The 22,268-nt window shown below is 52.0% G+C and overlaps 1 protein-coding gene across 6 annotated transcripts in view; it reads left to right on the top strand.

Moving 5' to 3' along the window:
* Zmiz1 (zinc finger MIZ-type containing 1) overlaps positions 1-22,268 on the top strand; it is a 199,934-nt gene that overhangs the window by 69,184 nt on the left and 108,482 nt on the right. For 5 of the 6 annotated variants that reach the window (XM_057769310.1, XM_057769309.1, XM_057769313.1 and 2 more), the window contains exon 3: positions 4,607-4,680. The exons of the other annotated variant lie outside the window; for it this stretch is intronic. The gene's annotated coding sequence lies outside the window, so the exon portion shown is untranslated. The remainder of the gene's footprint in view (positions 1-4,606; positions 4,681-22,268) is intronic. 6 annotated transcript variants of the gene reach the window in all.

The following is a 22,268-nucleotide window of genomic DNA, read 5'->3' as shown; positions in this document are numbered from 1 at the left end:
GGTCTGTTGACAGCTCCTATTTTAAAAATGAGAACCTAGTCTCAGTGACCCTCGTCCATCACCGTGTCAAAGACTCTAGATGACTCTAGAGTGTGAACCGAGTTTCACACACTCTCTCTCCTGTGGGTGGTTTCTGCCAATGTTCTCTTCTCCAAGAGAAGCCTGGAACATCCCCTGATGCTCAGGGGTATCTATGAGGGCCCAGGAGACAGATAACCCCCCTGGTTTGTAGTTGTCACCTGCCCAGCAGTTCAGCCCACTGCTCCTGCCCCATCCCTGGCTCCCTGGTCAGAGAACCTGGTGTCCCTGGCCTGGTTGAGTCTGTAAGCAGTTCTTAGACCATAGACCTCCTAATGGTTATTCCCAGGCATCCCTGCCCATGCATTCGCAACCTGAGCCACCAGCTTGTCACCTGGAGACCAGTGAGGTGCAGCAGCATCAGAGATGCTGAGTCCCCCAACTCCCAGGTTCCAGTTCCACCCTGCCAGGAATGAGGACAGCTAAGTCCTCCCTTGTGGCCTTCATGACTCAAAATATAGATAACTGCCTAGTTCTAACTATGCAAGAAGAAGGAAACACCGGATGTTATGAACGCTCTGGAGAGATCTTGGGCTGGGAGGGACACCTCTATGAAGGCAGCTTTATTCGGGTGATTCTTCAGGCACTGAAGGTGACCAGGGTCCACAGGGCAATTGATGCTCGGAGTGCAGTGTGAGATGGGTCCTCAAAATTCTGTTCCTTTTGGCCAGAGGCTTCTACCTTCAGATGTGTAGTTTCAGGTCTGCTTAATTGGACCTTCTCATTCGGGGACCCAGGACCATGCTAAGGACTGAGAGAGAGCCAATAGAGTTGTTGTAGAAGGACCAGCAGGTGGGACAATCCTTGTGGTTGCAGACTGGGCCGCATACTCCCGTATGTGTCCGTGTGAGTACACTGATGTCACTTCCTTGCCAGTGTCACTAACCCTGGATAATAGGCGCCAGTGCTATCAACACAGATCTCATCCCATGCCCCTCTCCGGGCGAAGCTAGCCCCTGGTCAGAAGTCTGTGGTAGGCCTGTGGGTGCTCCCTGCCAATGTGCACTTCTCCAAGACCATCCTGGAACATCTCTTTTGGGTGCACAATAGAGGGAAGTTTTGAACCGACTCTGGCAGACCTTGGCTCCCCCTAGCCCTGGAGCCTGAGTCAGGCTAACCCACAGCTCAGCTAGTGAGGGTGAGGTCAGGGAACATGTATTCCAAGAATGCAGGAGGCAGAGCTTCAGATAAGGTTTGGATAACCATCTGGGGTAAATATTTGCCTTGTTTCTGCAGCCAGCCCGGGCCTGGGCCTGGGCTCAGGGTCACCTCAGGGGATGTGTGTCTATGTAAATCTCTCAGGTGAGGGAATCTCTATCCCCATGAAGAGTTTGGGTGGACCCAAGAGGGGACCCTTTCCCTACCCCAGACTGGCATATCAGCTCTGCAAAGCAGGGATAGCACAACTGCTCCATCTAGGTCAGGCATCAAGGGTTGGGAGATGGGGAACCATTCAGGTCTTTGTACCAGGTCAGCTGGGCATGGGCATGCCCACATGATGGAGGTTCTGTGCCCACTTTGCCACTTGTGACTAGAGCAGTTCTGTACTCCCCAAAGCTGCTTTGTTACCATTCTATGGTCTTTTCCTCCATACCTTGTGGGCACTTCGTGTCTGGCTCAGCCTTCAGGATTGCGGGCTCATCATTTAACCCACACACTGTAAAGTCTATCTAGCTACCCTTGGTCTGGGTATGCTTGTGCTCGGCCAAGGTCCACACCAACTGGAGCCTTCCTTGTGGGCGAGTAACTGGAGGTGAAGTTACCCCTTACTTAGAAAGGAGATAGGGTCTCAGATAGGCTGAGTGACTTGCTTAAGGTGACCCAGCAATAGCAAAGCAGGGTCTTAAGCCCAACCCTACCCATCCCTGCCCTCTGATCTAACGGAAGAGGCAAAGCCAGAGTTCCAATTCAGATCATGGTCTCCATCATCACAACCCCCACTTCTTCCTAGGAATCCCTGGTGGAGGTGGGATAGTAAATTGGCAATGATTGGGGCAATCTGTCTTGACCCTGGGACAGTCCCAGCCCCCAAGTGATCTCTGCCTTACGCCAGATCAACCAGGGTCTGCTCACTTTGGAGCCGTGATGGAGCCTCCAACTACATTCCCCTCTGGAGTTTTGGAATCATGCCCAAGATGGGTGTGGCCCTGTGTAGCCTTCTCTGTGTAACTGATGGAAGCTGCCTTGTGGTTGGAATCTCACCCCCCACCCTGCGAGGGTCCCCATCTACAGGAAACCAGGGTGAGCTCCTACTGCCCACAACCCTCCAGGATACCAAAGGCCTTTGAGGAAGAAAACAGTGCTTCTCAGACCTGCTATTTACCCTGCGGTTTGCACTGTCTGGGAACAGCCAAGGACAAGTCACCTCTTGCCTCTGTCCTTGGCCTTACTGGCTGTCCAAGCTCCCGTAGGCTGAGAGCCATAATAGAGGACACTAGCAGGGCTGTGTGGTTCGAGGACTGAATCCTTTCTGTTTCCACAGCCTCACCCAGGCCCCTGGTACCTGAGCCTCCTTCTTTAGGAGGGCCTCGGGTCCACTTGCTCTGAACAGGGCTACTGAATAACTTCCAGGGCCAGACGGTGATGTTTATTAACTCTGCAGTAGCTGTGTGACCTTAGGCAATTAGAGAACTTCTCTGGGCCTTGCAGATAAATTAAAGAACATTTCCTCAGGCTAATTCCAGCCATCACGACCCTGCAGCTTGGATTCAGCGTCAGCCCTCTGCTCCCTTGTCTTCAGCTATAATGCAGACTTACACCTCTGACCCAATCCAGAGCTCAAATTCCAGTGGCCCCCACTTGTCACCCTCTCTGGCCTGTTTACCCCTTTGCATCAGGTTAGCACTGAGGTAGTAGGGTCTGCAGGAGATGGGGACATGTGTCTGTGCTGAACCAGACGCCGGAGTGAAAGCCTCGCACCCTGAGTGGCAGGCCTGGCATTGGTCCTTAAGGTCTGGATGACACCCAACAAGTGAGCAAGGCCTTTCAGGCTCTGACTTCTGTCCCCACTGCCAAAATAATCATTTTCTCTGTGTCAGTGGCTCTGCTGGCCAACTAAACTTTGGGAAACGCCTGGACTGTGAGTGGCTGGAGGCAGGAGACTCATTCACCTTCCACACCAGTCCAATTGCTGCTGTGTTTGAGACCCTGGTCCTCAGTTTCCCCCACTGTAAAATGGAACATTATAGCTACAGAACCCAGGGACTGTTTATATTCTCAAAGTGACGCATTGACTTGCCTGGTGGGCTCTGTGTGTTGTATGGAACACTGCACTGGCCTCTGTGGGGTGATTCATGTCCCCACTAGCGGATAAGGGTCCACACCCTATACACACTGTGTCTCAAAGTGGGGGCCTATCTCCCTACAATTGAGTCAGGGAGGTGTGTGCCAGGCGCACATATTTAGAGAGAAGGTGAAATGGGGGTTTGAACCAGGTTCTTCCGACTAGAGACTGCACCCTCAACTCCAGGGCTCAGGATTCTCTGACATCAGTGCTGGGCAGTGAGAGAGCCTGGGTCTGACTGAGTATAAGCCAGGCTGCATGACTGGCACCACCCGCCCAGCCGTCAGCCAGGCCTCCCTACTCTGAGAGGCATCCCGCCCTGACTCAGATGCTAGGGTGCTGGCCCAAGGAAACACAATGCTTGCTTCCAGCCACAGAATTGCTTTCATAGAGACAGACCTGAAATTGGAGTCTGCATCTCTCACCCGACCAGAGAGCCTCCTGGGTACTACGAGCTCCCTGGGCCGTGTGGAGTGACCAGAGTCACCCAGTGAGAATAACTTGGCCCCATTTCTTGCCACCAGCAGAGCTTCTCTACATTCTGTCCTCTTAGACCTGGTGCGACCCCCAACTAGTCACCCCACCACCTTCTTTCCTTCCAAGCTCTTCTTCCTCAGCAGCCATGGGAACTCTTCCCAACCTCGAATCAGGGTCACTCCCCTTCCCTGGCTGCTTCTGCCCACCGCTACTCTCCCCTGCACTCCCGAGCCTCCGGTTGTCAGGTCCTCTAAACTACACGTCCTTCCCTGCCGCTTAGGTAATGCTTATACTTTTCCTTCTGCCCAGACTCTGTTCCCTGAATCTCGGTCTGCCTTTCAGATTGGTTCTTTAACTTCACCCTCCTAAAGAGGCCACTCCACACTTTGAGTCTCTGTGGGGCAGCCCCTGAAGCAGCAATCGCTATCACAGCTTGGGTGTTTTGTTCATGCCATGTTTATTGTGTGAATGAGTGAGTGTTACCACTTTCTCTTGGATCCTCCAGGAGAGAGAGAGAGAGAGAGAGAGAGAGAGAGAGAGAGAGAGAGAGAGAGAGAGAGAGAGCGCCATTGGCCAGGGAAGCTAAAGTCTACAAAAATGGGGTGTCTGGTCCTGCCTACATCATCCCAGACACCCCTTGGTGCTCCCCTGTGCCGGTTTGTTCTGCCTGTTAAGCTTTCCCTTTGGTAGCAGTTGTGGCAGTGTGGTCAGCATTGCAGGCCCTGCAGGAGCTAAGCTGGACACACTAACCATTCCCTCTCATTGCAGGAGGATGGACCTTGAGTGAAGTGGAGGGCCTGTGAGCTACTGACCAGTGCAGGGACACTAGGGACTACACGGAGGTAGGTACACCTTTCTGCTTAGAGCTCCCAGAAGCGGATGAGCAGGAGGGCTGGGGGTGCTATGTTAGTCTTAGCCACACTGGGGCTTCTCGGCCCTCATAGTGGGGCCCAGCACCACCACCTTTGCTGGATGTCATTGTATCCTGACAAGTGCTCCCTACAGATCATGTTCCATGGCCTCTGCCTTGATGCTTCTCAAGTAGCCATGGGGACAATGTTGAGAGTCCTGGGATGCGGGCCTGGCATTCCCAGCCTCAGCATAGTGACTCTTAGAAGCACACTGGTGACCCTGAACCCCAGTGGGACACAGGACCCACCAGGAGGTGGCCTGGATGGCAGAGAGACATGCTCACTGCCATGAGTCACCAGCCAGCCATGGCCATCACTGCCAGCTTTAGGGCCCCATTCTGGCACTTGTTCACTGGAACCTTGAACAGTTGCTCTGTACCTTGCTTTAGCTGTCTGTTAAATGGGAGTGTCATGAAAAAGGATGCGCGCAGCATACTGCCTGTTTCCTCAGAGATGCTGGGACTCCATCCCCACATCCCCTACTAGCCCCTTCCTCTGAGGACCTGCCAGTACCAGGATGGGCATAGACAGATCACCTGGCCTGATGGAGAACTTAGGCCCTCCCAGGGAGCTCAAGAATGATGGGGACCAAACCTTAGGATAGAGCTGGCCTGGACACCAGTGTGTCTCATGCCAGGATGGCATTTCAGGGTTGGTCACTCTTGACTCTACACCAAAGGGCAGCTGCATAATCTCTATTTACTCTTTGGCTCTCGACCCAGAGGGTTTAGAAGCCATGTTCAGATGCTCATTGGCCCAGAGCCCTTTGTCTCAGGGCACCATGACCCCGGGCTACTTTAGGAGAGTAGAGATTCCTGCCTAGCTACCTGAAGGTTTGCTGTGGAATGCGATGTTCCAGGAGTCCCAGGGCAGGGCTGGCAAGCAGTAGGACAACTGGGGACCTGGGCTATGGCCCCGTCTGCTGCAGGAACTCCAGATTTCTACTTCTCGGTTGTATGACTCTAGGTAGGTCAAATTCCTATAGCAAGAGTGCATATTCTTATCCCCAAGTGAACATGAGCGTCACCATCATGGCGGACAGGCCTACTAGGATGCTTAGAGGCCTCTGGTGGTATTAAACTTGGGCTCTTCTGTTAACCCGGGTTGTGCTCTTGGGACACACACTTTCCGCCATGAGACCTCCTAGAGGCAGTTTGTATAATGCCTTGTTTCCCAGAGGCTCTGTCATTAAGAAACCCATTGAGTTGTAAGTGGTGGAGTGAGATTTGAACTGAGGTCTGTAGAAATTAAGCAACTGTAATATCAGAGGACAGAGACGAGGAAGGGTCTACATAGATGCAGGGAAAGCCACCTCCACCTCTGCTTCTTCAGCCTCCCAGTACTGCTCTCTGGAGCCAGGGGCTTTGTCCCACTCCCCGGCAGGCTGCACATGCCTTTCTCTGATAGGGCCAGCCACATCACTCCCCTCTCCGATGGCTCCAGCAGTCCGGTTCGACTAGAGGAATCCGTGCTAACTGCCAGGTAACTTTTTTGACTCTCCTTCATGGTGGGTTCTCTTTTCGGATGTTGTTCAGTGTAATTCATTCTCTTTCCAGAATTTGCCAGTGGCAGGGCATTAGGCAGCTGGTAATTAATCATGGGAATGGCTTCAAGTTTATTCTTTAAAAAAAAAAAAAAGTGAGGAACGGAAAGGCTTGCTGGAAAAAGAAAAGAAATCTTTTCTAAGGTAGGGCTGGTAATCAATACCCCCGTGTCCTAGAAACAGCTAGTGGAGGTGGCAGCCAGGAGCTGTGGTCAGCACCTGCAGCATGGAGAAGTCTCATTCTTGGCCATCACCCAGGTGACCCTGGGAAGTCACTGCCTCCCTCTGAACGCGGGTTCACCACTGTAAAGTAGGTTAAGGGTAGATGCTGACGAGACAAGTGTGTGTCCATGGCTGCGACCCAATGCCTAGCACACTGTGGCTGCCGCAGAGGTGCTTTACTGAGTGACTAGACCAGCTGACATCAGTCAAGGTGGTGGCACAGACTGTATAGTTCTTCTACAGTATGGAGTGACGGCAGGGTTATGTGCCTCTTTGGTGACTTTCTAATTGACAGAAGCACAGTTTGGCTCAGTGGATTTGGGGCAGGAGGGCCAGAGTCCCTTGGCATATTCAACCTCAACCTCCTAGGAGTCTGAGCTATCAAGAGAGCATGATAGTTGGAGTTTGGGGTGTTCAGGACTTTCAGGCTGGGGTCTGGGGCCCTAGCACACCCCCATGTCTAAGTGGGAACACGATGCTCTCCACCGTGGATCCTGAAGAAGGGCCGCAGGAAGAGCACCCTGGCAGAATGCAACACCACATTGTCTGTGGCCTGGGTACCAGAACTGAGGGAGGGAAAGGCCTAAGCCCCTGAGGCTGGGCTGGGGTGGACAGGCTATGCGCTGTGTATTTATGGAATAGCATCTGCATCTTGGAGGCAGAGTCTCAGACCTAGGCCCCACCTACTGGTCGGATCTGGTGTAACTTGACACTATCTCTGTCTCCACCCCCAGCCTCCCCACCCCACCCCACCCCATCCCTGTGACTGCATTGTCTCCATGTTCTCCTTGGCTCTCCTTTGCCCAGAGAGCACACATGACCTTCTCCTCCCTAGCATGGCCACTCTCCCCACGCTGCCCAGAGTTGCCGGCTGAGCCCAGTTCCTCCTCACCTCTGCTCTCCTTGATCATCAGAGCTGCTCTTTGCCAAGCACCCATCAGTGCCTCTGCTCTGTCCTTCTCACCCAGTCTCAGAGATCGGATACCTCCTGGGTTCCTGAACTGCCAGTCTGGACCTGGCTTATCGGGTTCTGTTGCTTACTTGAAGCAGGTATTTGAAGAAGCTGATATGCAGAACCAGGAATGAGGTACTTCTGGCCAAGGGCCATAGCGCAAGGCGCATCATGGGTCCGTAGGGCAACTTTGCCATTCACAGAGTCTAGGAGGTGGCATTGCTTGTGTGGCTGGGGTGAGACTGCACTCTCTCCTTGGGTCTTGAACCTGCTATGCTGGCCACTTGAAATGGAGGAGGATCTCCTAGCCCAGAGATGAAGACAAGGGGCCCATACCCACTAGCAGGGTCTTTGGAAACATGACATTTCCCTGCCGCATAATTGAAATTTTTGCTATAATTAGAAGTGAGGTGTACAGGCACCGGCTGCCTGGTGGGAGTGTGTGTGTGCTCATGAATAAATAAATTGCCCTCTCCCAAGGGAAAGGGGGCCGGAAGGTGAGCTCTCAGAGATCTGCAGGCCTAGGAGCATCAGTGAGCTGGTCGCCCTCGGGAGAGTCTCTTGCTGGTATCTTCTTGAAAGTGGCCTACTGTGCGCCTGCCTTAGTCAGCCTGCCATGGTAGCTGCTACCCTCTGGCCAGTGCCTCCTTTCATGGCCACATCATAGATCAACCTCAACCAGTGCCCTGGGGTAGAGCAAGCAACCTTGCCTCTCACTATGCCTTCCCATGATGCACCTTGCCCTGTGGTTCTTACCCTTCCTGATTTGCACACTGGCCTCTCAGATACCTGCATTAGTCTATGCTTCCTCTGTCTCTGAGGGAGCCTGAGCACTAGTTCCATCTTCGGAAGTCCAGGCCCTTCCTCTCCTGTGCTCTCACCGCATCCTCATGGGACCTGCTACGCTGTATCACGTTGGCATTGATCGTGTATCAGAATGATAACCTATGGGAATCACAGGGCAGATGTCTTACATCTGTTTTTCATATTGAGTCTTCTCAACCTGACGTGTACTGGCTTAGTCTATACAGCTCTCCCTGTTCAGGCACCACTGTGGCTCCTGAGGACACAGCAGCCAGTGTAGGCTTGGAGGGTCTGGCTTCCTCATTTTAGGGTAAGAACTAAGACCTGGGGGTAGGGGAGCAGGCAAATCATGAGTCTGAAACCACAAAAGTGGAGGAGGCCAGCAGGATTAAGGCTGAAATGCTTGGGATAGTAACACACTGTACCTAGAGGGGAAACCTTGTGTGGATTCTGTCCCATCTCCCACAGTGAGCTCAGGTAAGTGGGGACTGCCCTCCTAGCCCCCAAACAACCATTACAGGCATGGGTCCATGCCATTGGTCTTGCTTTTCATCCCTTTCAGCTTCTAAATAGGGACCTTAAAGAGTCGAGACTTGACCTCCCATGAAAGGAGCACGTCTGACCTCCATGCCTCCCAACTCAAACAAGCGTTCTAAACTGCAGAGATGTTCCAAGGGTGTGCCCTCTTCTCAGCCTCCTGGGAGGGTGGAGGATGCTGGTGTCATGGAAGACTTCATGAGCCAAAAGGGAAAAAGGAAACTCACTCCTTGGGATCAGCCACAGCTCCTGCTGGCCTGAGGGTGGGGCTCTCCAGAGAGGCAGAGTATTTCCCAGGTCAGGCTGGCAGCAGAGCCCATTTTCTTTTTAGATGTCATCAATCCCCTCCTGCTGCACTCGGGCTGCATGCTCCATTTCTGCTCAGCTCTCCGTGTGGGGAGCCATGGAAGGTTTAGGCACCGGCTCACTCCCCTCCAAAGGGCTTTTTCTGGGCTTGCCTCTTTGCACAGTTCAGTGTATGCTGAGCTGAAAACCCCTCCCTTTCCCTCCCTGCCCACTGAGATTTACAGACCCTGCTTCTAAAGTCCTTGAACCCCAATCCCTTGGTTTTTCCTTGCTTCTGTTCCCTTAAGCCAGCGCCTTCGGTCTTCCCCTTTGAGGTACTGGTGATGTAGTCCAGGGCCTTGTACATGCTAGGTAAGCGGCCTTTCGTGGTCTACCACGGCGCTATGCTCCAAGCCCTTTACTTTGTTCTTTTTATGTAAATTTTCTTCCTGCTCTGCCAGGAAGGCCTCAGACTTTGCTGTATAGTGCAGACAAGCCTTGAATTTGTCATCTTCTAACCTTGTGGAATTTAAAGACTGTTTCTGCTCTAAGCCACACTTCCAGCACGCTTCACTGCTGAAGGGTCTCAGGAAACCCATGTGTCCTCAGTTTCCCAAGAACAGCAGTAAAGCTTCATCTGTTAAACTCCTTCAGTGCTTGGAGGACTGGGTTAAGAAGGGTTCTGAGGCTGGGTGTTGGCTCTGTAGGAAACAGTAATGGTAGTTCAAGGCACACATCTTCCTGTCCAGATCCTCCTTCTTAGGGTTGGATCACTCAGTGGGTTTCTCAGTTCTGGCCGATGGCAATGCAAAGAGAAGGGAGGGGCAGTGGCCTCTATGTGGCCCCAGTGACATCTCTTCACTCTGACTGCCAGGTGACGCTGCCCTCAGAGAGTGTGCTGCTTTATAGAGAGCAGGGCCTTGGATCTTCCCAAGCCTGTGTCTCCTGTCCATCATGTCTCATCCTCTGTAGTTTGTTTGGAAGGAGCATATCTTTCCTCTCAGATGTCAGGGACTCTCTGCCATGTCTGCAAGGCATCTTTGGAAACTTTATTCAGAGCTTGGGGGACTATTCCGGTTTGCTAATCTCCTTCACTACCCCTCCATCGGGCCACTCTAGTCTACTCTGTAGGACAGCCTAGTCAAAATGATCCTCTGAGAGGCCCTGTCCCCTTCAGACTTCCCCTTGAAGCCCCTCCATCCAGCCTTTCTCTCTAGTGAGGGCCAGCATTCTGTACTCTACTGTCTCCCAGTCACCACACACAGCTTTGGGATGGCAAGGAGTGACCCTGAAAGACTCTGTTGAGCCAGAACCTAAAGATGATGTAGGTTAGTTTTCTCTTTGTGGATGATCCTCGCATCCTTAGGCTATGTAGCTTGTCCCATCTAGCTTCAAAAGGGGCTAATATGGATCACCCTGGACCTCCAGTGGCTACCTGGTCACTGGAAAACTCAATGACAATTTTACCCCTGTAGTTGGGAGTGATAAAGGAAGTCATGTGACAACTGGTTAAAGTGTGTGATATAGGGACAAACCTGCCAGGTTCAAGTCCCTGCTTTGACACTTAGAAGCCAGGTCAGACCCAAAATAATCACACGGAAACTGTATTAATTAAATCACTGCTAGGTCCACTAGCTCTAGCTTCTTATTGGCTAACTCTTACATATTAATTTAACCCATCTCCATTAATCTGTGTATCGCCACATGGCTGTGGTTTACCAGGTAAAGTTCTGGCGTCTGTCTCTTTCTGAGTTACATGGCTTCTCCCTCACTCTGCCCTTCTTTCTCCCAGCATTCAGTTTAGTTTTCCCCTGCCTACCACTATTCCCTGCTCAGGCCCAAGACAGTTTCTTTATTCATTAACCAATAAAAGCAACACACAGACAGAAGGACCTCCCACATCCTTACGCTTATATTTGCACAGCAGCCAGCCATTGCAACAGCTCCAGCTCTGGGTTTTAACACGTGGCTTCATATGAAACCTGTGATCTTTCCAGAAGGGAGCTGGCCTAGAAACTACATGCCTCCACTGGGAAATTGTGGGCAAGACCTGTTCCTACCTGTGGCTCCAATTTTGTACTAATAAACCAACATTTTTTTTGTGATCTTTAAAGACTGTTCTGCTCAAAAAGCTTCATGACAATCAGGTGTCCCCACCAGGATCCCAGAGGCACACTAGTTTTAAGTCCCATTGCCTTTGGCCACAGAACATTGGGTTCAGTGGCTGTCTGCCAACCCCAGAGGCAGAGCCTGCCGCCGGCACATCAACAACTCCTAAGCCCTGTCCCTAAACCCAGCCAGGGCAGCTGTCGTGGAGGCTCACCAAGAGTCCTCATGAAAGAGGATGATGACCAAATGGTTCTCATTCTTCTAACCCCTGTAGTGGCTCCAGAGAGTTCATAGGTCAATGTGGGAAGGCTGGACCTGTTCTAATTAGGTGGCTAGACCCCTGCAAGTGACAGAGAAGGAATTTTTCAGTACTAAGGCCTGCATGTGTCATTCCACCTAGGATGACGTCAAGCCCTGGGTGGCACCATTAGCTCAGAAGAGTAGGCAAAGCTCCTCTGCCCACTGGCACCCCACTTGCAGAGCCAGCCTTAGGTGTGGGGCCTTGTGGATGACTATGGTTCATTCCTGGGCAGAAGGAGCCCCAGGCTAGTACTCGGTGTGAGACTACCACCCGACCTCTGCATAGCCCGCCCTCCCCACTGCACTCGCCATCAGCAGTGTTCCATGGAATCAATTGTTATATGGGTTGTTCTTAGCATGTTATATGTGGTGGGAAAGAACAGCATACAGTAGACATGGCATAAATGCTGGTGGAATCACGGGTACAAATCATACTGGGGTATCTGTGGGGAAGCTGAAAAGCCAGACTAGAGAGCAGCAGAGCTACAAGATATGAACCCCGGCCTAGGTGGCAAGGGCAGAACCAAGGGCAGCTCAGCATAGTTCATTAGAGCGGAGGGTAGGCAGTGCCTGCTGGAGCCATCCTCCTAGGCGACAGCATCACTTTCCTCTAGGCTCAGCATCCTCCGCCTGAGCAAATGCATCGTCTCCTAAAGAGTGTAGGCATAGGGAGTCCACCAAGCTTTGCAAGGGCAGAGAGTTCTGCCAGCCTTCAAGATGTCAGGGGAGTGGCTTGGAGGTCTGTGGCAGTGTTGTTTGTAGAGGGCCTGGACTCTTCCTTATTCTCAGATCATAGGGAGAGGGAGAATGATACCTTCTCATCCAGTGGGCCCAGACTCGACCAGGAATGGCAGAATGACCACCATATCCCATGCTACCAGCTATGGCACAACCACCCAGTTGGGAGCCTTCTCAGCATCTTCTGGGATAGCTAATGTTCCCGGTTTTCTATAGATGAAACAAAGTGAGTCTGTAGGGCTGGCTGCCTGGGACCCACAACTCCTATGACGGGGACCGAGAAAGACCATCTGAACTGGGTAAAACATGCATTATCGGGAGGAAAGCCAAAGCTAGCCCCATAGCTGAGCACTCGGGTGTAACTCAGAGGGGCCCATAGGAGGTATGTCATAGGACAAGACCCCCTGGACGCACCTTTGTCTAATGGGCAGTGGGGAGCTGGTGAAAGTTTGGTTAATTAAAAGAACATGAGGCCCATTCTCCCTGTGTTCCCACAGGAGGAGATTAATGTTGGAGATCCCTTCTATAGAGCAGAGTTGCCCTTTCGCAAGCCTGGCTTTTAAAATGCAGGTCCAGTGAGGGTGGGCATTAGCATGTTCAAATTGTTCGTCGGAAATGGAATGCCAGGATGGTACAGAGGCCATTGAGCAAGTCAAATGTAGAAGTCTGGAGATAGCAAGGGCCAGGGGCTCTGAGGATGCAGTCATCCCGTGTCTTCACCATCCTACGTCTTCTGCATTAGGGGAAACCAAGGTCTAGGGCTGAGAAGGGTTTGTCTGGAAAAACCCAAGAGTCCTTGCAATAAATGCATAGCTCCAGTCTGCACCTGCTCTCCTGAGGGAGGTCTTTTTCTGTGTGTGTCTGATCTCTAACCAAAGGGAGAACATGATGTGTGAGACCTGGAACGGCTCACCAGGACCAGAACAAGAGCATCCAGCAAGAGACCATGGGACCCTTCTCTTCTTCCTAGACATTGAGGCTGCTGTGTCTGACCTGTTGCAAGTATGCAGTGGTCAGCTGGCATTGCTGTCATCATGGGGCTAGAACAGTTCCACTTGCTTGGGAATCTACCAGTTTGGGCTGCAGCCTGTGGAGTAGTCATGAGCGCATGTAGTGTGTTGGGTACCCATGACTGAAGCTAGTCGGGAAGTAATGTCCCCTGAGCCCATGTGCAGCCCAACCTGCACACACTGCCTAGCAGGACCTGTGAAATGAAAACATGCTGTTTCCTGCTGGAGGCTAATGCAGGGCTGGGCTCCATGTGGCCTTGGCAAGCTGGCCCCGCTCTCAGGAAGCCCTGCCCCCCACAGCAGTGCCACAAAAACAGTGGAAAAGTGAGCCTGCTCCAAGGCTCTTTCCACTGTAAACAGTGGCTCTTCAGCTGTCCCCAGCCTCCTGAGTCAGGGCCAGAATCTTCCACCCTGCCTGGGAAGGACCTCAGCCGCCCTCTATCCCAACAGCGGCCCACTTATAGAAGAAGCTCTCAGGGCCTTACTTATAGTTTGGATACAACTTGTCAGAAACTCTCAGTCGTCTCATGCAGCCCGTGAAGTGAAAAAGTGGGGGCCAGGGAGCACAGCGGTGCACACAGAAGTACAGAGCATGCCCAGTGTCACACAGCAAAGACAAGACTGACCCGGTCTTCTGTCTTCCTAGAAGCACCTGTCCAAGCCTGAGGGTATCAGTGGAAGATTCTGTGTGCCATTCACTGCCTGATACAACTTGAGTTTCCTCGACTTTATCCCATGAATGCAGGAAGTCAGCAGCATGGGAGCAACTCCTTCATTTTCAATATTACAGGAGACCTGTTTTCCTTAGTAATACATGTTGCTGGTAGCCAGCCTGGAAGTCACAGAAGGGACAGGTGAAAAACATAATTGCCCAGCCCTGCCGGAGGAAGTCTTCTTGTTCTGCTGTCTCTCTCTGGTTGCTTTCTAAGGTCCTTTTGGTCTTATGTCATGAGCAAATTTTTTTGGGGGGGGTCACTTACTGTTTCTAGAAATCAGGAGTCTACAGCCCATGGAGGAGCTGAGGGCAGACCAGGGCACTCACTGCTTACTTGATAGAGGGTTTACCCTTGCCCAGACTGACTAGGAAGGAAGCTACCAGAGATTCCATGAGGAGATATCCCACCCTGCAGAGAAGCTTCTTACAGAGAGTAGATTTATTTGGGCCCAGGTGCTAGGCACCAAGAGGCTCTACTTTGCAGTTTGACACTAGGTCGTCCGTGCAGTGAGCACTGGGTTCCTGTGGGTCCCCTGGTGCCTACTGGCATGTGTCCAGGCCCTGTCTGTCAGCTGACCACAACACATGTCCATGCCATCCTTCGCTCACTTGGTCCAGGAGCCAATGCTGGGCGCCTACTATATGCAGATGTTAGAAAAGCCAAAGAAAGAACTCAGACCCCTACCTCCCTCCACCTCCGCTACCCATTCTACCCTAGAAGCCCAGACAGCCCCCTCTTTTGAGATTCTCACCAAGCCAGATCTGCAGGCCAGCTGGGCTGTGGGGGCAGCAGAGGTCCCAGGAGGAGCTATCTCCGGTCCCCTCCACCCTCCAACGTCCTTGGTGGCCGTAAGACAGCTTTATGGAGGACAGATTGAGGCTGTCTCCCTCCTGGCAGGTTTATTTCTTCATTTTTCAAACCCTGCTCTGATTTTTCCACCTTGGCCTCCCTACCCCCACTGGCTCCCTGGCAAGTTTCCTCTCCCTCCCCCTCAGCTGTCAGTCTGGCTAGGCAGAGGGCCACTGGCCTCCCAGGTGATTGAGTTATGGGGGAGACAGCCTAGGCTCTGCAGAAGTACTTTTGGCTTCTTGCCTTGCAGAGACTGGGGAGGCTGGAAGGGTGGCAAATGTGGACCACGGATCCCTGATATGGCTCCATTCCTTCAATACAGCCCCATCTGCTGACTAGGCCAGCACTGCTTGTGCCTCGTTTGCCCTTCTTGAGGAATGGGCAGGCCCCAAAACAAAGGAGGGCAAGTGTCAGAGCGGACGGATTCATTATGGGGCACTTCCTAAACATTGCAGTCGCTGAGCAGGGGATCAGAGGTACGTGGAGGAGAGGAGAAGGAAAGTACATATTTATAAAGAGGCTGCTGGGTGCAGGCCCTTCCCCAGCAGCAGCCTAAAGAGATAGTTACTGGTAGCAGTAGGTCAGAATTATTTTTGACAGATTGGTGAGTTTCGTTTGTTTATTTGTTGATAGGTTGGTTTTTTTTTTTTTTTAAATAGTCTTGTTATGTAACCCAAGCTGGACTCAGATAGCCCCCAAACTCTTAGCGGTCCTATTGTCTTATGCAACCCAAACTGGACCCAGTCAGCGTATAGCCCAGGATAGCCCCCAAACTCTTAGTGGTCCTACTGTCTTAACTTCTGAATATTTGGATTACAGGCTGTGCTTGGAAGCCTTAGCTCGAAGTTTCTAGAAGACAGGAATTTTGAATCTCTGGGAACTATAGGAGGTTAGGCAATCAGGTGAGACCCAAAAAGGGCTTGGGGGACTTGATTGTACCAAAGAGAGACCAGAGAAATGAACAAAGCAATCTGAGGTCCCACAGCTAAAAGTAGAGGCCTGTTCTGCCTGGCTCCTACACCCTATTTAATCTTTGTGGCGTCAGGCCACCTCTCATCTGACTGTTGGCAAGAAGGACTTACCATTCCAGCTGGCATTGCCCAATCCGTGCCTGCCTTGGTGGACTGAAAGCTTGGTGGCTTCAAGGTTTGTCCCTTTCTCACAAACGAGTGTCTGACCCTCGGCTAGTCAGGCCCCACCTGCTGTCTCTTCCCAGGGAAGGAGGAGTGGGAGGGGAAACCCCCTCACCCCTGCCACGCTGCTTCTGCTCTCTAGCTCATGGGAATGAAAAACACATTGGCTTCATTATCCTCGGATTGAATGAGCAGGGTTGCTATGGCAACAGCCATCTCAGGCCAGCAAGGGGGCAGGGAAGGGGCTGGTGAGACCGAAGCAAGTGGGGACCGGGCAGCGGGTGAGCAGGCACATCGGGTGGGCAGGCCACGGGAACAATTGTCGTTTATGCCACCCGCCCTCTTTTGAGGTCCCTGGCTTCCAGTCAACAATCTCACATGGGGAGAGGCAGGGGGATTGAGAAAGCAGCAGCATCCTTCCCTAACTTGCCCCTCTTTCCTATCCCTTTCATGGAAGGGTGCCAGGATGGTGGCAGACCTGTCTCCAGAGCCATCCAGTGGACCTACTTCCCAGCAGTAGGGACCCCACTAGCCTCCTGGGCTCATGGTTAGAGGAAGTACCTGAATACAGTACACCTGAGCATCAGTGGTAGCTTATGCAAGCTCAGAAGGTCTCCAATGTAACTGTTCTGGGGGGCTGGCTCTCCGGATAGGAACAGGACAGGGCGACAGGTGATGGTGGCCGTGAGGTGGCTTCTCAGGTCCAGTCCTTATCTAGTCCATCCCGTGACCCTGACACTTTCAGTCTAGTCTCCTGGTACGCATAAGGGCCCTTCCCTGCTTGGAGCCTGGATGCACAAATAGTCATACCCAGATAAGCCTTGTCCTGCCGTTCTGTGCTCAGCCTAGCTGGGCTACCGGCTGTAGCCCTTTCTCCTCTGAAGAACTCCAGCTGTTCATATGGAGAAACTCCAAGCGGTCAGTGACATTTCATCTTATCAGGACGCCTCAGATGTCCCTTCCATGTGATCTAGACACTGGGAGCACCACCAAAACCTTGTTTCCAGGGACTGTGCCCACAGGGTAGTGACATCAGACAGAACCACTCAGAACCTTGGTGCTGACCTCATTCAGATGCAACACCCTGGCCAGTCCCCCTTCCACAAACACTGCTGCTCTCACAGCCCAGCTTCTGCGCCAGCCTTTCCTTCCATAGAGTAAATCCCAGCCCCCACCTCGGTGTCCTGCTTCTTACTATGTTAACTTTAATGAGAGACCAAAGCCTGGAAGGGAAATGGTTTGTCCAGGGCCATTCGTGTGTGAGTGTGGGGGGGGGGGGCGGGGGGGATGCAGACGGGAGATCAGAGCAGCGCAACCTGATATGGAACATCACTTTTCTAAGCCAAGCACTTAATGTCTGTTGTGATGAGCCAAGAGACCCCATGGTCTTCGATCCAAAGCCAACCATCTCTAGGGCTGGTGAGAACTTCCCTACCAGGACTGGCTGCAGGAGATAGTTCTGACAGGACCAGGTTTGAGAGTTCATTGGTGGCCATTGTGGGGAGGAACCATTGTGGGTGATCCAGGCCTGAATTCTTTTCTCTGAGCACTAGAAAAAGGGGTAACAAGGGGGGCAGTCCTATGGCCCCACCCACAAATGAGCATATTCCTTCTAAGGATACAGGCAGTGGTGTGTGTGTGTGTGTGTGTGTGTGTGCCAGAATCAGAGTGAGTGGATGGCCTGAAGATTCCCCACCATTCTGCCAAGTCGGGTATATAGGAAGAAAAGACTGTCGAGAGGCCACTCAGGGTTCCAAAGCAAGTTATACACCCATCTGTCCCAGAGGCTGGTCTCAAATGTCTCAAATGTTCCATCTAGAAACACCTAGGTCCAGACCAGAAATCAGTACACTTGACTGTCTTGAGCTTTCGTAGCTGAGCTCCTTCCCCTAGCCTCAGTGACCCTCCCTGGGCCTCGTCCATTATCTTCCCTCTGCCCACAATCCCCCATGACATCTTCCTCTGCTGTTGACCTCCCATGACTCTATGACTGTTTATCCTGGGCCCTCCTCCTAGTCACCACCGAGGCTACAACCTGGCTCCCCACCCACAGACCTTTGGAGGGCAGTTGTTGGGCAAGCCTGTCATTTTCCCAGCTGGGGATTATAGGTTTGGGCTTAGGGCATCTTGGAGAGGAGGAGCTAGGACACTGGTGTGATGCCAGAGAGATACACCTCACAGGAAGAAGGGTGGGGAGTGGTGCTGTTTGGGCCTGGCTGGGGATTCCTGCAACCTGACTGAGATTCTCTCTGTCTCTCTATCTCAGTCTCGTGTGTGTGTGTGTGTGTGTGTGTGTGTGTGTGTGTGTGTGTGTGTGTGTTCACACCTCTCCTGAAGGTCAGGGCCTCTCTTTACTCTCATTATTTAATCCTCTCAGTGAGCCTGAGGGCGAACCTAGCTTCAGATTTTCCAGATTCAAAAAAGACAGGACTCTGGCTGGAAAGTGACTCCATCAGTAAAGCCCTTGCCATGAAAGCCTGAGGACCTGAATTCAGATCCCAGGAACCCAAATAAAAAGCTGGACGCAGTGGTACAAACTGTAATCCCAGGTGTGATGAGATGAGAAGCCGAGACAGGCAGATCTCTGGAGCTCACTAACCACTAGGCTAGCCTGCCTGGCAAAGGTCCAGGGCAGTGGGGACCCTCACTAACACAGAAGGTAGGAGGTGCCTGAGGAATGACACCCAAGGTTGTCCTCTGACCTGCACACATAACGCACACACATCTACACATCTATTCAACACACACATGCATACACACCTACACATTTGTGTACACACACACACACACAAAGACAAAACTTAGGAAGGGCATCAAACTGATCAGACTGGCCTGGTATACAGCAGGTTAGGGTAGAGTCAAGACTGGGCCACTGGTGCCCAATAGGCAGCCTCCTGCCCTACCACTCAGCATCCCAAGATGCTGGGAAAGTTGTACCTGAATGGTTTACCTCACCTGAATTGTGTTTCTTCTTCCATTCCCTGGTCTCAGGGACAGAGGTCAAGCATGGAGGAGACAAGGTGAACTGCACTCAGTGAGATTAGAAAAATCTCCTGGTGGTCCATCATATACCAACTAGTGTGGGGCTGCACACCTGTGAGGTTCCCATCCCTCTAAAGAGTTCAGGTAAAATATATATGCCAGTGTTAGTGGCTAAGGGTCCCTAAGGGGCTTGAGGACTTGAAGAACCCAGTACTCAAGAAACATGGTAGGATGGTTCTGAACTCTGGATCTCTTGAGTCAGACAGACCTCTGTGCTCAAATCTGAGACCTAAGTCCTGTAAGAGACTCTTGGAGCCTCAACCATGGGTCATGTGGTTTGTGTTAGAAGAGTTGATGGAGGCACTACTGGCCCCTTGGTGCTGACTGACTGTGATGCTTGTTCAGAGGATCTTTTCTCTTTTGTCTGTTGGTACTTGAGGCCCTGTTCACCATCTGAACAGCAAGGGCTGGAGCAGAGCAGCCAGCATGCTTCAAGCAGCCAGGAGGGGCCCTTGGCACTCTCCCAGACTACACCACTAGGGAGCCAGCATTTCTGATGGACTGCCACTTCCTGTGTGAACTGGCCTTCTGCTGGCAGCCAGAGGGACCTCATGGAGCCAACCCATGACTCCCTATAGGCACAGGGGAGCAGGGAGCTAGAGGGAACCAAGCTAGGGGGAGGCCTGCCTGTTCTTGGGAATTCATGGTGTCTGCTTGTTGCAAGCGTCTCGATAAGGAAGATTTGTGGATGAGATTTGCAATTCTGTTTTCTCAGTAGCATCCACCTTTCATGCAGCATAAGCTGGAGGCTCACAAGCACACACAGAAGCATGCACACGAAAACACACGAGTGCTATCTATGTGATGTTCTCTGGAGCACAACAAAAACTTCTTAAGGGAGTGGGCACTGTAGAGGGAAAACCCGGAGTTCCCGACTGTCACCTAGCCTAATAGGATAGAACCAGAGATACAAGACTGGGATGACAGGATTGCTCTTGTGCGAACTTTCATTCAACTCTTGGCTCTACAACGTACTAGCTCTGTGCTCTTGGCTCTACAACGTACTAGCTCTGTGCTCTTGGCTCTACAACGTACTAGCTCTGTGCTCTTGGCTGTGTGGCTATTAAAGCTTCTGACCTCAGTTTTCCCATTTCTGAAATGAGGCTACTTACGCTATTACTTCACAGCATAGTTGAAAGAATAAAATAAAATGTGATGTACAAAATGCTTGAAACAGCACAGAATTTGATTGGCTCTGTCTGAGCCCCCAGCCCTTCCACTATGTGTTACTCTCTGATCGCTGGACTGTGACCACGAAAGATGCAATCAGAGGCCCTTTGGATGTGGTGACCATTGCTATGTCTGTTGGAAGTGGACTCGGGGATTGGGGCCTTGCTCTGGAGCCTCCAGGTGTCTCTGCTCTGTGGCCTGTCCTCCTGTGGGCGGACAGTGTGCGGAATGTTTAAAGGAGCAGGGAAGGCTCTGGGAAGGGAAGCCAAGGGGAAAGTCTAGGAACATCTGTCTCCCTTTCACCATGAGGGAAGAAACCACTAGCCACATTGTCTCTTCTGTCCCAGTTCTCCTTCCTTTTCCTGTGAGAATGGGCCTCGGAGAGGGGCAAGTGTGAATCATGGCTGTGCCATGCACTTACTGGGTGGCCTTGGGCAGGTCATATAATCCCTCCACTCCCTCCAGAGAGGGTAATTGTTCCTGCCTTGCCGGGCAGCTGGAGAGCATGTTAAATGAGATACCACATGTCAAGCACTTAGCCCAGCGCCCAGTGGTGGCCTCAGGATAAGTGCTCTGCAAATATCATCAGGAGCTCCTCTCCTTCCTCCAGCACCTGATGCACGGATGGCATCCTCTCAGGTCGGACCTTGGAATATTTCTTTCTGAAAAAAAAAATGAGCTTTAAATCTGGGACCTCTAGGTACAACTGTAGGCAAGCATGGGGAGAGAAAGTGAGACCCGCCCTGCTCCCATGCAGGTCTTCTGTGTCAGAGCCTAGCTCTGAATGGCCCACTGCTGCCCCCACTCCTGCACCTTTACTGCCTCCTGGGGTTCACAGGTGCTGTCAACGTGGGCTTCCTTCCAAGCTGCTTCTGGCATTTTTACCTGCTCAGCCATAAAGCCCTGGAAAGCGATGAATCTAGGGATGAGTAGCTGCTTGCACCAGCACCGGGGTGGGGGAGAGATGGAGAGCAGTGGCTATATTTTTGCAGAGCTGGCACTTTTACACCTCGCTCTCTCCCAGATCACTGCTGGGGCAAACAGGACAGTGAAGCCTTGGCCTCAGATAATTGTCAGGAGCATCCCAGGCAAAGCTTAGTCTCCCTGTCAGAACTTTGGAGGCCGGACTTTTCTGTTACCAGGGAAACCAGTCTTCCCTAGAAAGGAAATCAACACGGGTGCTTTGACTGTTAAGATGCATCCCCTCCCTATGCTCCCCCCAAATGAGTTCCAGCCAAAACTGATTGCCCCTGAAAGCACCCAGGCAGCAGCAGCCTGCCTCCTCCCTGAGCTCACTGAGATGCCAGAAAATGAGATCTGCCCCTGACCTTGCATTTTCCACCTCTCTCTAAAACATTCCATTGTAGTGCAAGGACATGTTTTGTTTTTTCTTATTTATCTTCCTCTCCTTCAGCTGGGGTTCTGAGTCTTTCTCTGCTCCTGTCGACTAGAGCCAGAAGGGAAAGGCCTTCCACCTCTTTCTCCCCTTCAGCTGTCAGAAAAAATAAACAAGCAGCTTTATATTTGGAAAACAGAGGGTCTTGGCCACCAGATCGCTATGTCCGGGGCAGGTCACAGCCTTGGTTGTCCCCCTCCTGCAACAGGGATTTGAAATCTGACCTGAAGATTTGCAGAGCTGGAGGGGGAGGGCAGGCCTGTCTTTACTCACATAGACTTTTAAAAGTCATTGGAGGGTCACTCTGATTCTTTAGTGGCCAGCAGCACTGGGCCTTGGGAAAGCAGGTTATGAAAAAGAATAGCCAGAAACAATTCCAGAGCTGGCAAGCTGTGAGCAGGGGTGCCTCATTCCTGTCTACCCTATCCTCTACCCGCCCGGGTCACAGATGGATAATTCTGTGGATAAAATTCCAAAGGAACATTACCAGATCCTTTCAGGAGGTTTTTTGGGGGGAGGGGTGTGAGACAGGATGTCTCTGTGTAACAACCTTGGCTATCCTGGAACTCGCTTTGTGGACCAGGCTGGCCTCGAACTCAGAGACCTCGTCTGCCTGCTTCCCCAGTGCTGGGATTAAAGGCGTGTGCAGGATCCATTGTCTTCCTTGCTGAACAGAGACTAAACAAAGAAGGGAAGCAAAGAGAGAAAAAGAG

The sequence above is a fragment of the Chionomys nivalis genome, chromosome 5 (assembly GCF_950005125.1).
Source record: "Chionomys nivalis chromosome 5, mChiNiv1.1, whole genome shotgun sequence".
Classification (NCBI taxonomy): domain Eukaryota; kingdom Metazoa; phylum Chordata; class Mammalia; order Rodentia; family Cricetidae; genus Chionomys; species Chionomys nivalis.
Note: the sequence above shows the minus strand (reverse complement) of the source record. Positions and strands in the feature narration are given on the sequence as shown.